Genomic DNA, 16,825 nt, shown 5'->3' with positions numbered 1-16,825 from the left:
TGGACATGGGTGGTATGGATGCCATAGACTTCTTCTTGTTAGCGAATGTGAATGACCTCCATGACTTGCAAACTCCACCGAATGCAACAAAATCAATGACCGGCAGTTTCATCATAACTAAAAACAGTACATCATGGATGAGCTCTGACCATGGGACCAAACCACCATTGTCATAAGTCTTGAACCTCTTCTTCCTGCTACATGATGATGCATTATCATCACGATTCTGGTTTCTAGAGACAATCCTTGTCTACACTTGCTAAAGAAAAGTAACTCTTGGTAAATGTGAATTTTGCTTAAGATATAAGAGTTATAAAAATGGGATAAGCATACACATATATGCATACACTACCCTTCTTAAATAGTCAAAGTTTACCATATGTTGCAAGAAAAATACAAGACAACCACAAGAAATATTAAAATACACACACACATGTATATATAAAATATTAAGGAAGTCCTAGATGACTCAAAGTGGAAATTAGCTGTTCTAGAAGAGATGAATGCTCCTAAAAAATAGTACTTGGAAATTGTAAAATTGTTCTTTATAAACAAAAAAGAGATACACTTTGTCAACAAGAGTACAACTACCGCAAGGCCATGGTTTAGGAAACGAAAAATCATCAAGGTGAGAATCTGTATAGTAGCATACTTCACTAAATCAATAAACATTTTGGCTCTGATTTACTCAACTACATAAAGCAGAAGAATCACTACTTCAAGAAAGATATGAACGAGTACTAAATCACATAGATATACGCAATTAAACCCTGATGATCAAGTAATCAATCAAGCGAAACTGAAAGTCAAAATATTTGACAAAAAATTTACCCGATTGACGGCGGTAAGATGATTTCGGTAGAAGAATCGGCTTGCCTCATCTGATGATGATATCTCCTGCTAAATTATCTAATTTAGAATTTGAAATTTATATAATATTAGATATTATAAATTTATATACATATGTAAAAAAAACCATCGAACTTATGAGCAGAGGACTTTTGTAATTAATGATTTGGCTACACTATTTTAAGGAGATGGACAGTTTTGGTACCTGCCTTGCTCCCACAGGTCACTACATCGGATCAGCTTTTTCCACACAGCTCTTCCCCGCCTCACAAGCGTATGACACGTATCTATTTTGACTTGAAGAAGAGGCTTTCGTGCAGAGCGTCACCACCGGCGATGCGGTTGTTCCTCCGGTATCTGCCACCAAGAAAACAGGTGACATCAATTATCTTGGCACAAACCATGATCGGGGCTTCTCTCGCATCTTCCCCAATTCCGCCGATGCACCCTTCCCCCTTGTCTACTGAAATCAAGGTTAGTGTGCGTCTTCTCTATCTGAACCGCTCTCCAAATCAATCGCAGACAAGCGTAAACATCGGAAGGTTTGTCTTTTCTCTGAAATTCAAATCGTCAATGATCTCAGTGATGGAGCGGCCGAATGATGGATGGAAATAGTTGGAGTAACACCGCCGGAAAACGTATCAGATGTCGAGGTAAGTTCTTCTACTCATGCTTCAACAACTTAAAAGGATAGAAAAACTATTTCAAAATCTGAAACGTCATTCATGTTTTCATGAGTATGAACGCAACGTTTGTCTAAATTTTTTATTTCGCACCCCAGGTATTCGATGGAGTGTCCCTATGTAGAAAAAGCCCTAGCTGGATCAATCTTCCGGTTTGGTTCTCCTCTTTCGAAGAAATTCCTGTTCTCATTAGACTAGAAACCATTTAATGTGATTTTTAACTATTCAATTATGGATATTTGTTGATTATTTGGAGTAAAACGCCTATGAAACTTTATAAAAAAAAAATTAAAAAAAGGAATAGCCGAAATAGGGTTACCATTCATTTATGGGATGCGTAGTTTACGTGATCATTTGGATGTATGTTTCTATCTTTCTCAAAACTTGGTATTCTCAGAGTAAGCATTACTCTTTTTCTTTTTGTTAAAAAACTTATCTTTACAGTAGTTACAAGTATCTGCCTTTGCCAACTGTTACATGTTTTCATGGGAGATTTACTCCATCTCTTTAGACAATGAATTACGAATTTGGGACATCATCCAACATCAGACTATCTCATCTGCTTGTTATTGACTACAATTTGTTTGCTTTAGTATTTTTTTCTTCCATTTCCCGAATATAATATTTTCTGTATTCAATACTTAATGAAAAAAAAAAAACCGGCTTAATATTTTCTATAGCTTTAATGTAGGGTACATAGTGCAAACACCTGTGATTATAAGTGTTTCAACCAATCCGTCAATTGGAAGTAACAGTGTTATGCTGTAATTGTTACCTTATTTCACATCATTTAGTTTCAAGAGTGAACTTTCTTGTGTCTTTTTCGGGGTAATAATTGTTTGCTAATATGTTTTAAGAGTGTTTATTGTCGTGCTTCTGCATGTATATGGGAACAAAGTAAAAGACAAGAGACCTTTGATAACAAAAAAGGAAGTCAGGTTGGTGTCGATTAATTTGAAGGTAGCAGATCAGCTTTGTTTGAAGTTGAGAAGTGAGATTAGTATGGACCTGACATGTCAGCTTAATTAACATGCAAATAGCAATTAGGTTACTTTAAAGTTCACAATCAAAAGGTAGAATCTGGCTCTGTGTCTTCAAGTAATTGATTTTATTTATTTATTTATTTATTTTTGTAATTGTTGTTTTCCTCTGTGGTGCCATACTACACTTGAATTCTAGTTATTAGTTTAAAACAAATAAACTTTTAAGAGTTACAAAACTTACAAATGTGAAACATCTATTATAAATATATAATCATTATAAATATACAATTTGAAGAATTTTCCATATCTTTTGTCTAATGAAAGTGGCGGTAGCGGTGGCGGGGTGGTGATCATGGCGGCAACGACAGTGGAAAAAAAGGTTATATTTTTGTCTTCTGGAAAAAGAGGTCAAAAAGTTTTTTTTTCATATCGTCTGAAAAACAAACGGTCTTTCACCCCACAAAAATAAGATGCCCAAAAAGACATTTTGTTTACAAAAAAAAACTCGAAACTGAAACAAAAAATTGAAAAATACCGAAACCCAGCCGACAAAATGTAGACACAAAGACCACGAGATTAGACCGAACCAGAAAAACCCCCGACTCAAGACCGTCCGAAAAACGATCGGACCATTTCGAAACCAACCTGATGCCGGTCCAGGACCTCCAATGTGCATCTCTACAAACAACTAAGGACAAGTTCCCCATAGTTCGGGGAGTAATCGGTATCTCTTTTACTTTCTATGTTTTCACCAATTTGAAATTAATCAAATGTTTGTTTAAATCGTTTACGAAATATATTAGAACGAAAAATAATCAAAGGATAATTTCATCCTATCTGCTGTCATTGCTGCTTGTATGTTGCTTCTCTTTATATAATGGGTTTCAAAGTGAAAAAGGTTATACCGTAATCATACAAATTTGAAATAATGTTGTAACTTTTGCCTAATTTGTTGTTAAATTCAAAACTTGGAGATATTTTTTGTGCATTTTGAATGTGAAGAACGTTCTTCACCGGAAACAAATTATGAATATATCTAATTTCATGTTGCATAACCTTATATGACAAACCAAACATAACCTAACACTAGTAGTATGCAGACACTGTTGTATATCAAACTAAAAGACACGCAAGGAAACCGACAAATAATATTGTGAATTATATGTCGATTAGTTGCGAATAATAAATTCAATTATTATTATTAAATTTATCAAGTTTCGTCCAGAAACCAGATCTATCCTTCTCGACTAGATCTGATTATAAGAAAGGTAGAAGAAGACTGTCATGTTATTGGACGAATTAAACACAAGACAGAAAAGTAAAACCGACCTGTTGATAGCTGACTTGATCTTGAAGCAACTGCACGGATCAGATTCCTGTCCTTAAAGGTTTTTACTTCGCTTGTATAGGCTGTAAGCAACAGAGTAAAACCCCAGGATTTAATGCAGCTAGATCGATATTCCAACAGCACTGGAAATCGACAAACACAAAGTGACTGCTCGGAAACTAGAAGAAAAAACGCAGAGAGAGGGAGAGAGCTTTGAGAATTCGTGTGTGTTCTGAATGGCTCTAGGGGGCTATATTTATAGGTATCGAAACCCTAGAAGGCATAAAACGAGCCCCCACAGGCCGGCCCCAGAAACCCTAGGGCGACGACTTGCTCTCTAAGCAAGCCATTTCCTGATCCTTCTAGAATGCCCCGATGACTTATCCTTCACGAAGTCAACGTCGGTCAACCATTTGACCGGGTCGGTCAAACCGGCTTGACCCGAACTCACCAAAAACAAAAGCTCCTCAACTCCCAGCGACCGATGCGTCGTGCAAAGTGCGCCTAAATCGTGCCATTTCGCGCACTCGCGGCGTCGGCTAGTGCTAGGCTAGGCTAGGCACGCGAGTGGGCTTGGCCCAATCCTTTGATCCACTAAAGCCTTTGAAGGCTTACCAAAGGAATAGGCTTATAAACCCTCAAAAGTTTCTTCTCTCCACCAATGTGGGATACAAAGGAAATTGCCAACTTGCAATTCCTTTATATATAAATTTCCAACAATCCCCCACCAAGTTGGTAAATTTCCTTTCACTCAGACAGATGATGTCACTCGGGTGTCATGAAGATTAAACCCTAGTTTAATGAGAACAAACAAGAAGAGACCGATTCAATGGTATCCTTATAGGTTTAAACCATGAACCTCAATGACCTCTCCGGTTTACCCCCACACACCACAAGTCATATTTGTGTTCTCCCTGAGCGCTATTATGGTTATGCGCTATAAATCCTTTTCATGACCCTTTAGAAGATAAACCACTAATCTTCACTTGAGGCGGCACCACCTCTAGATCATATAGGCATAGTTTTACAATATCTTCGTTGCTTAGATGTCTCCAAAACTACGTTAAGAGTCGTAACTCAACCTCGTTCTCGGCAACGACGCACTATCCTACCTCACATGGATCTATCATGAATGATAGTACCTTCTATCGTTAGTGATTTCGTTGTTACCCTTTAAACTTGAAAATTAGGAGCACTAATGTCAAGTTGGGTTTCCATCACTAAACGATTCTATTGTGGTTTTAGACCCATGAATCTCGTGGTAGATGTAACCATATCTCTCGTCAGAGGTTTGGTAAACGGATCTGCCAAGTTCCTACTTATCTTGACATAGACAACCTTGATGGTACCACTTTCAATTAGTTGTCTCACAAAATTGTGACGCAGACCTACATGTCTTGACTTCCCATTATATACCGCATTATATACTTTAGACAGTGTGGCCTCACTGTCACAGTACATGGGTATTGAAGGCATCGGAATATCCCACAAACGTATATCCATAAGTAGATCTCGAATCCACTCTGCCTCTTTGCCTGCTGCTGCTAAGGCAATTAGCTCAGCTTCCATCGTTGAATGAGCTATGCATGTCTGTTTCTTGCTCGCCCAAGAAATAGCACCACCAGCTAGAGTATAAATCCAACCACTTGTGGATTTTGAATCACTGGTGTGATCAATCCAGCTGGCATCAGAATAACCTTCAAGTATTCCATTAAATGACGAATATGTCAATTCAAAAGTACTTGTCCTTTTCAGGTATCCTAGTACTCTACCCACTGCTTTCCAATGCTCCGTCCCTGGATTAACTGTATACTGACTCAACTTGCTTACAGCGAATGCGATGTCAGGTCGAGTGCAGTGAGTAGCATACATCATGCTCCCAACTGCACTAGCATATTCTAGTTGGGCCACAGCTCGACCAGAATTCACCTTAAGTTTCACACTTGAATCAAAAGGAGTGTTAAATTCCTTAATGTTCAAATGTTGAAACTTTGTCAGAATTTTCTCTATGTAATGAGATTGACTCAGAGAAATCTGACCACCTGTCCTCTTCACCTTGATACCAAGAATAGTATCTACTTCTCCAAGATCTTTCATCTTAAAGTTCGAGGATAGGTATTTCTTCGTCTCAAGAATACCTTCTAGGTGAGTGCCAATGATCAACATATCATCAACATAAAGACATATAACTACTATGTAATCAGATGTATGTTTAGAATAAATACATCTGTCAGCACTATTGTGCTGAAAACCAAAGGCAGTCACAGTGGTGTCAAATCTCTCATGCCACTGTTTAGGAGCTTGTTTCAACCCGTACAAAGACTTAACAAGTCTACATACTTTGTTTTCTTGTCCAGGTATTACGAAACCTTCAGGTTGCTCCAGGTAAATCTCCTCTTTGAGATAACCATTCAGAAAGGTTGTCTTCACATCCATTTGATGAATGTACAATCCCTTCAAAGCTGATATTGCTATGAGAGTTCTAATTGAACTAATTCTAGCAACTGGGGCATAGGTATCAAAATAATCGATCCCTTCTCGCTGCCTATATCCCTTTGCAACCAACCTTGCTTTATAAGCAGATATGGATCCATCAGGATGATATTTCTTCTTGAATATCCATTTGGATCCTATGGGTCTTCTCCCCTTGGGTAGATCAGCTAACTCCCAAGTTCCATTACCCATAATTGAATCCATTTCGTCATTGATTGATTCCTTCCACAGAGGAGCATCCCGAGACGTCATGGCTTCAGTAAAGGTCTTAGGATCATCATCCAAATTAATTGAAAGGATGACCTCTCTCGTCACTTTCTTTTGTGTTCCTTCGACCAAATAAAAATAGAAATCATCTCCAAAGGTTTTCTCAATTCTAGCCCTAGTACTTCTCCTTGGTTCCTCCACAATGAGAGGAGGTGGGAGTATTTCTCGAGAGGTACTTGTAGGTGTTGTATGACTAGAGTTTTCTTCATCCTTAGAAAACTTGTCCTCAAAGAATTCCACATCTCTGGATTCAACAACAACACCAGAATCAATATCTAGTAATCGGTAAGCCTTGCTATTTTGAGCATATCCAATAAATATACTCTTATTAGCTCGTGCTCCCAATTTGGTTCGCTTAGGATCGGGAGTCCGATAATAAGCAACACACCCCCACACTTTCAAATAGTCTAGGTTAGGCTTTCTACCTTTCCACAACTCATAAGGGCTTGTAGGAATCACACGACTAGTGATCCTGTTATAAACATAACAAGCAGTTAGTAGTGCTTCCCCCCACAGATTGTTTGGTTGACCCGATTAGTTCAACATACAGTTGACCATCTCACAAAGAGTTCGGTTCTTTCTTTCAGCTAAACCATTCTGTTGAGGGGTGTATGGTGATGTTCTCTCATGTTTGATTCCATTCTCTTTGCAGAATGTGTCAAACTCTTGGTTGAAATATTCTCCGCCTCTGTCCGAGCGAAGAATTTTGATGTGTCTTTCAAGTTGATTTTCGACCTCAGCCTTATATCGTTTAAATGCATCAAAAGCTTCATCTTTTGATCTCAGCAAATAAACATGTAGATATCTACTGAAGTCATCACAAAATGTGATGAAATACCTTTTTCCTCCTCGAGTAAGGATTCCATTTAACTCACATATATCAGAATGAATCAACTCAAGTAAAGATGTGTTTCTCTTAACTGATGGAAATGGTTTCTTAGTGAACTTTGATTTTACACATGTTTCACATTTTTCAAAATCTTTTGTGTCATATTTTAACATACCTTTAGATTGCATTTTTTCAATGTTTTTAACATTAGTGTGAGCTAAACGTTTATGCCATAAAGAAATTAAACAAACAATATAACCAGAAAAGTTCACTTCATTCACATTAGCAACCAATCCATCAATTACATCATTACCAACACCCGACACACTAGCAACACTAGAAACACCACACTCAACACTAGGAACACTCACATTACCCTCATCACTAAGACACAAGCGATACATTCCCGAAGTATTGTTCGCCCTCCCAACATGTCTTCTGCCTTTAGTGATCACAATTTTGCCTCTCTCAAGCACCATCTTGAACCCACCCTTGTCAAACTTGTCCGCAGAAACCAAACCCTTCGAGATGGTAGGAACATGAAGAACATCTCGAAGAGTCACCCATTCACCACGTGTGAACTTCAACCGAACATCACCCTTTCCTAGAACTTCAGCTCTGTGGCCGTCAGCACAGACGACAACCGTCCCTTGTGGCATGGGGTGGTAGGTGCTAAAGCTTTCTCGATGCCCACAAACATGCACAGTGGCTCCAGTGTCCACGAACCAACCTCGAGCACAGATTGCTCGAGTAAGAGAGGAGATCATGAAAATCTCTCCAAGGTTCACACTAGCCACCATGTCAGTCACCTTCTCGACTGCGTGTGCAACCGGTACTGATTTGCGATCTTTGCATTCTCTTGCATAGTGCCCAATCTCTCCGCAGACGTGGCAAGGACCGGCCCTTTTTGGCTTTGAGTTAGGATTCTGATGACCCGGTTTCTTGAAGCTTTGTTTCTTGGGTCCAAAGTTCTTCTTGTTCTGTCCCCCAGATTTGCCTTTGTGGCTAGAACTCCCAGCTGACACTTGATGCACACTTTGTCCAACTTTACCTTTCTTGTCCCTGATGCGAGTTTCCTCCTCAATGCGGAGGTGTTTCATCAGATCATCCAAGGAGTAGTCCTCAGACTTGTGCATCATTCTCTTAGAGAAATCTTTCCACGAGGTGGCAGTTTTGCGATGATCGCACCAACCTGAAAGAGTTCTGGAAGAGAGATGGTGAGTGCGTTCAACTTGTTGACCATGACTTGGAGTTCATGCACTTGCTCCATAATCGATTTGTCATCAACCATTTGAAACTCAAGGTACTTGGACACAAGGTACTTGTTAGTACCTTCCTCGTGTGCCTTGTACTTAAGTTCCAACGCATTCCATAGCTCTTTTGGATCTTTGACCGGCGAGTAAAGATCATAGAGCCGATCAGATAGGGAATTCTTGATGTGACCCACACACAATTCCTCGGATTCTCTACGTAGAATCCTTTGCTTTTCCAGTTCTGTAATGACCGCTAGGTCCACAGATTCCCCCTCCTTGGGAATTGGATTTTCAGGAATTGGTGCCAGTTTTGGGTCCAACACAAAGGAGAGCTTCAAGACATGAAGCATGAACTTGACCTTTTCGGCCCAACGGGTGTAGTTCTGACCATCGAATTGGTCAAGTTTGGCAAACTCTTGGTTCATGAAGTGGAGGCTAGCAGTAGTGTCCATTAGTCTGTTGATATATCACAAATAAAAATCTTTAAGATTGTTGTATATCAAACTAAAAGACACGCAAGGAAACCGACAAATAATATTGTGAATTATATGTCGATTAGTTGCGAATAATAAATTCAATTATTATTATTAAATTTACCAAGTTTCGTCCAGAAACCAGATCTATCCTTCTCAACTAGATCTGATGATAAAAAAGGTAGAAGAAGACTGTCATGTTATTGGACGAATTAAACACAAGACAGAAAAGTAAAACCGACCTGTTGATAGCTGACTTGATCTTGAAGCAACTGCACGGATCAGATTCCTGTCCTTAAAGGTTTTTACTTCGCTTGTATAGGCTGTAAGCAACAGAGTAAAACCCCAGGATTTAATGCAGCTAGATCGATATTCCAACAGCACTGGAAATCGACAAACACAAAGCGACTACTTGGAAACTAGAAGAAAAAACGCAGAGAGAGGGAGAGAGCTTTGAGAATTCGTGTGTGTTCTGAATGGCTCCTAGGGGGCTATATTTATAGGTATCGAAACCCTAGAAGGCATACCCAGAAACCCTAGGGCGACGACTTACTCTCTAAGCAAATCGGCTTGACCCGAACTCACCAAAAACAAAAGCACCTCAGCTACCGATGCGTCGTGCAAAGTGCAAAGTGCGCCTAAATCGCGTCATTTCGCGCACTCGCGGCGTCGGCTAGTGCTAGGCTAGGCTAGGCGCGCGCGTGGGCTTGGCCCAATCCTTTGATCCACTAAAGCCTTTGAAGGCTTACCAAAGGAATAGGCTTATAAACCCTCAAAAGTTTCTTCTCTCCACCAATGTGGGATACAAAGGAAATTGCCAACTTGCAATTCCTTTATATATAAATTTCCAACAGACACATGTCGATAAAATAGTCAAAAACATGCAAAGATAAAACCAAAGATAAAGGCTAAAGAGTGGTAACAAGTATATCACCCATCTATAAGATCAACAGGGGGAAGTACCACGTGCTTGTTGAAAAGAAGCTGCCTTTTTGACATTTTTGATCAGTAGTAGTGTGACAGAAGCAATCATATCTCGTTAACTGTGACCGAGGACCAACCCACAACTCTGGTCTAAATAAAACACCATACTTCCAATCACTACAAAAGAATGAATATTCTCCTATTGTCTTTTCTTTTGGTGACACCCATTTCATTACGCCAAAATCCAGTTCCTCAATCGGATCTTTTAAACCGTGATCCATCACATAAAGGTTTTCATCCGAACTTACAAACACCGGATTCGCTACTTTTGACTTTGGAAAATTCTTGGTTTTGAGTAATGTCAATTTGGGCTTTGGATTGAGTCTCAATTCATACACACGCCAAGTGGTGTTTAGGGCATATATCTTCCCCTTGAAAACGTGTAAATCAAGGATGTGGTAAGTGGAGGAGACACGACTCCATGCTCCTTTACCCTCTATTGAAAACCATATATTGAAGTTGAATCTATCTATAACTACAAACACCCACCTATTTATTGTATTTGAAAAGACAAGGATACACTTGAATAGGACAAGATTTTCTAAAATAGGGATAGCAGGGAAATGTAGTTGATCCATTGTGATAGGATTCACAAGCTAGTAGTCATCGGTTTTCCAACTTAACAAGATCAAGTAACCACAAGTTAATCCAATACATTTAGTGTCAGCAGAATGGGGAAGGAGGGTTTTGAATTTTCTTCCTTCAATATCCTCCGGGTGGCAGTAGCACTCTTTCGTATAAGGATGATTAGAGATCCTTATCAACATGGGTGGTCTGGATGCCAAAAACCTGAGTGCAAATGATCTCCATGACTTGCAAACTCCACTCAATGCAACAAAATCAACGACATTCAGTTGCATCATAACTAACAACAACACATCATGGTTAAGCCCTGACCAAGGTGTTGCACCATTGTTGTCACAAATCTCGACCCTCCTCTTCCTGCTAGATGACGATGCATCATCATCATGATTCTGGTTTCTAGCCATTCCTACACTTGCAAGAGAAAAATAACTATTCAAGATCTTGGTAAATGCGAATTCCACATAAGATATAAGAATTATGAAGACAATTACTCAGTTACAAGACTTGAAAAACTTACATTCCTTATATACAATTGGCTAAGTCAATTACTCAATTACAAAAACAGAAAAGCTATAAAGATATAAAGAATTGAATGAGCAGGAGCATCCGAACCAGAAAAACTATACTAAATACTTTTATCCGCAGCAACTCAAAAAAAAAAAGAATTAAATAACACTCAAAAACAGAAATACAGAAACCAATAACCCACATGTCAATCAAATACCCAATTAACCCAAAACTAAATGATCAATTAATAAAAAAAGCGTGAGATAAAATAAATACATAGAATAAGATTAGGAAACCAAAAAATTGAGAAATCAATAAATGAAAACTTTGACTTACAAAAACAGAAAAATCATTACTTGAATAGGAGTAATGAACGAGTACTAAATCGCATAGATATAAACAATAAAACCCAAGACCATGAAGTAATCAGCCAATCAACCAAGCGAAATTGTAATAATGAAACTGAAGTACAAATATTCGACAAAAAAAATTACCTGATTAACGGCTGTGATGGTTTCAGTAGCAGAATCAGTTGAGTTAATAAATTAGGAACTAACGGGTATAAATACTGAAATAGAGCTTCAAGATAACCGTTGCTCCCATAATGATAGCAATCGCTGCGAGTAATTTTGGTGTTGCGTATCCCTAATCCAACGACGATATGGCTTCCGGTTTTTCGAGAAGGACACGAAACAGAATCAGTTCTAAAATAAGACAGGATCGAAAAAACCCGAATCGGCCCGATATTGTTCAAGTCTGGTCCTAAAAAGTAACAGACCCGTGTCTAAATCGGTCCCAAAAAACACTGTTTTAAAAATTTATATACATATAGAATTATATATTTTCTAATCAAGTATTCTTCTTATTAAATTTAAATATATCACTTTTGTTAAATACTAATATATAATTTTTGTGTTAATCATGTATTTGTTAACGAAAAAACTTGACACCAAAAATCTGGAAAACACAAACAAACCGATGCAACCCCAAAACCAAACCAAAGAAGACGCAAATAAAGACCGCATGACCAGATGGAAAAAGACCGAGACCAATCCAAAAAGGATCGGACCAAAAAAGACCGACCCGTGACCGTCTAGGATCGGTCTGGCCAGACCACCAATGTGCATCTCTAACTCAAATTGATCGTCGATCAATCTCAAGTTGATAAATTGTTTAGTGGTACACAATGATACTCTCCAAGGTTGTTTCGTAGGATTAAAATGATTTAGATCTGAATCATGTAGACGCATGAATGGTGCAGAGGCTCCGAATGAATCTATGAAAGAAGAAGAAGAAGATGTTTCATTAGATATAAGAAGACCAATTTACCATTCTGAACTATTTTACGCTTGAGTGATATGTTCATAATTTATAAAGTATATCATATATGATTCAACTTGCTAAATAATATATATATATATATATATATATATATATATATATATATATATATATATATATATATATATATATATATATATATATATATATAGAGAGAGAGAGAGAGAGAGAGAGAGAGAGAGAGAAAATCGTAGAAATCCAAATTAATCATAAATCTATTCAAAATCCAAATTAAAAATAAATCTTTTGCATGTTAAACTTGTATTTTAAACGTTAATTTCCATGCTAAACTTGCACTCCCAAAATAAATCATTTACAAATCAGGCGATTTAAAAATTAATACAAAATTTTGCAATTGCATCTCCATCTTAATTGACTTCCCGACATTGCAAATTGCATATTCTTAAGAGTAAGATGTTGCAACCTTTTGCACCTCAATGATAATCCACCTCAATGATAATCGGAGAAAAGACGGCCAGGAAAGAATCAAGGCAAACAAAGAGAAAAAAAAAGATTAGAGTACATATATATGAGAAAGAGCAACATACACATTCAGAAAACTGATACTTCATACATCCCAAAAATACAAGACAAAATTTTCATTTTTTTAAAATCATTTAACAACCATAATATTATCATCATAAATAAAATCATCAAACATGTATCTCCAAAATCTCATAAAATCTGCCAACATATAACTGTCTCATATAAAATATCAGAGTAAGCTCACAGGCTAATAAAAACTGTGGTGTGTGTCATGCCATCAACTCGAGTCATTCCCTTTGCTAGCTGAAGTACCTGAAACCAAAACTGAAACTGTAAGCACGAAGCTTAATGAGCTTCCCCAAGCTACCACATACCATACAAAACACATATAACAAATAACATAACTCTGGGACTACTCCCGATTGCATCGGGACGAATCCCGACATTGGACTCCTGTCCGGCATCGGGCTCACCCCGGCATCTGATCGCATCGGGCATCGGGCTCACCCGACACATACATAACATAACCATATAATCTGCATTGGGCTTGCCCCGGCATCGGACCGCAGCCCGGAACAAATAACATATAACACATAAACTAACACACACCGGGCTTGCCCCGAAATACACAATACATGGCATAATGACTAATATACACCGGGCTTGCCCCGACATCGGGCTTACCCCGGAACACTTAACACATAACATATAACATAATCACATATACTACATCGGGCTTACCCGACATCGAACCGAAGTCCAGAACACATAACACATAATCATGCATGAATCACAAAGACATCAAGCATACATAACTACTTCTCGGGACCGCCCCGACATCGGACTGAATTCCGAAAACATATAAACTGCATCGAGCTAACCCCCGTATCGGGCTCACCCCGACATACTCTGCTACTTAAACGGACCGACATTAGTACCTTAGACCCGTTCCTACTGGAGGAAAACTCACCTCACACTGCTGAAGTCTCGCTGACAAAACCCTAGCTGTGGGATGATAGATTCCTAAATCTGTCAACATCAAAATAACACCCAATTAATAATTTGGGTTCCATCACATATACTCATAAGTCCATGCTTGGGGTAAAAGACCGCTTAACCCCAATCTTAGCTTGATCCAATCTCGAGGCCCAATCCAAAGGCCCAACAATCAACTATAAGTCAAAGCCCAACATATGGCCCAATTTTCCAAATTAGGCCCAAACCTTTATATGGTCATAATTATAGGCCCAACTACTTAGTCCAGTCCAAACATTTGGCATTCTAATAGCGCAATATCATATAATCATCAAGGCCCAAACTATGGCTCATTTATGGCCTAATTTTCCAAATTGGGCCCAAACCCTCATATGGGCCTTACCCTAAGTCCATTAAATTATTCTAGTCTGTTTGCTTGCTCTTGGATGGTCCATTATTATCCCTATCACCAAGGCCCAATAGGAAGGCCCAACTCAAAGTCCAAGTGAAATTAGGGTTTCACATAAAATGATAATTGGAGTTAAGTGTTTCTTACTTAACCCATTAAGGACATAATCCATTAAGTCCATCACTTTTCTAAATAAATCATATGGTGTGATTGGTCTTAGCACACAATTCCATTCCAATGGCCCAAAAGTGGGTCCCAATAAGTCCAAGGCGCAAATACTCACAATTAGGGTTTTCACCCAAACATGGCTCAATAGGCCCAAAATTAATCTTTAAGCCTATTAGGGTTTTGCTAGTGGGGCACCACCCACTACCACCTCGGGTAGTGGTGGTCAACGATGGTGGTTATGGTTCTTTTCATTACTCTTTTGCTAATTACAATTACAAGCTTTCAATCCACAAATAACCACACACACACTAACTACTCTAACACACACACACACACGGCCACCCTAGTGGTAGCCAGCAGTGGCTCGTGGTGGCGATGGCTTTATTGATCTATCCGGCCAACAAACCCAATCATACATCACTGAAATAACATACATATGCCCTAACTGGTTACAAAACAACCCTAGCCACTCACCTGGTGGTACATGGCGATGGCAGCCACCACCTCACGGTGGTGACAGTGGTCAGTCCTTACGGTTCACGAAATCTCCGGTAGTAGTGAACCTGTGACGACACAATAAGAACAAGGGAGGTGGCGGCGGCACCTTCATGATTCGATTACGCCAGTGGCAACCACGCCAGCGACCTTGTCGTCGTCGAAGGGCAGCAACAGCAGTGCACGTAAGGCGGTGGTTATGGCTTCTGCTGGCGGCTAGGTTGCTCGTGACTGGATGACGGTTGGGCAACTCCGATGATGGCGACTGATCTCCTATGTCCAACTTCATCCTCAACAACCACTGGAGGCGTGGCGGGATTCTCCGACTCCAACATCGATGGTGGCACCGGAGATGGCGGAAATCACGACATTAGTTTCACCGGTCTCCAACCGATACGACTTTACTCTACTGGTCCCGGTGGTCCTTGTCGCTCACAGCGTCGCCCACAGTGGATAGCGACCTGGTCAGATCGGAAAAGAACGAGGAGAGGGAGATAGCGGCTAGGGGGTCAGAAAGTGGTGGAGGCTACTTCATCCGAGAGTAGGGTTAGGGTTTCGGGGGTGGTAACTTTATATACCCGGGTCTCAAAAGTTAATCCCATAATGACACTAACGGCCCCTCACTTCCAGATTTATTTTGAAACCTAGTCCATAATTTACCAATTCGACCCCGCCCTCTTAAATTCCTTTCAAATCAAGCCCAAAACTTACACTTTAGCCCCTGGCCCATAAAATCTTCTCAATTTTAACCCAATAATTACCAAACATACACTTGCTTCTAAAATTCTTCTCAAAACAACTTCGTAACTTACTAAACAACCCCCAACTATCAAATTTCTTCACAAATTAGTCCAGAAATTACATCTTAACTCTAAAACTAACTCCTTGCTACATTATTTCACATTTAAGCTATTATTCTTTTTATAAATCTTTATCAATTTATTTATCTACTAAACAAGGTGTTACATCATGTTTTACAAACCTTATAAATATACATGAATTGGCTTGAAGGATTTTTAGTGAAATGTCAAGAAAATAAAGTGGGCAAATTAGTCAAATCACTTTATTGACTAAAATAGGCTCTATAACAATGACATCATAAGTTTGACAATACACTTTTATCTAATGATTTTGGAATATATAAGTGTGATATGGGGAGGATATCGGTTCCAGAACCTAAAACCAAAATCAAATCTTCATTTACAGTGACCGATAGCCAAATCAAATAGGAAGGTATGGTACTGGTATCGGTATCGTATTTTTGGTTCCAAACCAAAGAGAACCGAATTTTAAAGTACATTTCCATTTTCGTGAATTGACTTGAGTTGTTGGTTGGAAAAGTTTTGGAAGGAAGAAAGAAATTGATTCGTATGGGTGTTGCGTGCATAGTTTTTGGAATGGTTTAGCTTCATGTTTTGAAATGTTTATTGACAATTTCCAAAATTACCCTTCCATACACGATGAGGTGTAGGAAGAGGATCATTCCTTGGGCAATAAGGAATTCTAAGAGGATGCTTAGATTTCAAGCAAACCAGTTGCTTTGGGAACAAGTAAGTTTTATTTACGTCAATTTGTAATCAAGTAGGATTCTAATTGTTAGCTATATATATTTTAGTTAGACGAGAGTTATAGAGAGTTGATTGTAGAAAAGTTTTAAGATAGTTTCGTTGTTATAATTATAAGTATAACTCTTGTTTCTTTGTGTTCGTATTTTCATG

General features: G+C 38.8%; 3 long non-coding RNA genes across 3 annotated transcripts; 1 reads left to right on the top strand and 2 right to left on the bottom strand.

The window, feature by feature from the left end:
* Nucleotides 1-631: 631 nt before the first annotated feature.
* Nucleotides 632-1,173, bottom strand: LOC122197648 (uncharacterized). The gene is made up of 2 exons (XR_006191260.2): nucleotides 1,055-1,173; nucleotides 632-897 (listed from the first exon to the last, which is right to left on the bottom strand). It is a non-coding gene; the product is annotated as an uncharacterized LOC122197648 (long non-coding RNA).
* A 24-nt stretch (nucleotides 1,174-1,197) lies between these two features.
* Nucleotides 1,198-1,873, top strand: LOC122197647 (uncharacterized). The gene is made up of 3 exons (XR_006191259.2): nucleotides 1,198-1,323; nucleotides 1,433-1,502; nucleotides 1,631-1,873. It is a non-coding gene; the product is annotated as an uncharacterized LOC122197647 (long non-coding RNA).
* An 8,795-nt stretch (nucleotides 1,874-10,668) lies between these two features.
* LOC128133840 (uncharacterized) lies at nucleotides 10,669-11,924 on the bottom strand. The gene is made up of 2 exons (XR_008232126.1): nucleotides 11,728-11,924; nucleotides 10,669-11,132 (listed from the first exon to the last, which is right to left on the bottom strand). It is a non-coding gene; the product is annotated as an uncharacterized LOC128133840 (long non-coding RNA).
* Between the last annotated feature and the right edge of the window lie 4,901 nt (nucleotides 11,925-16,825).

The sequence above is a fragment of the Lactuca sativa genome, chromosome 4 (assembly GCF_002870075.4).
Source record: "Lactuca sativa cultivar Salinas chromosome 4, Lsat_Salinas_v11, whole genome shotgun sequence".
Taxonomy (NCBI): Eukaryota; Viridiplantae; Streptophyta; class Magnoliopsida; order Asterales; family Asteraceae; genus Lactuca; species Lactuca sativa.
This window is presented reverse-complemented; position numbering and strand designations above follow the sequence as displayed.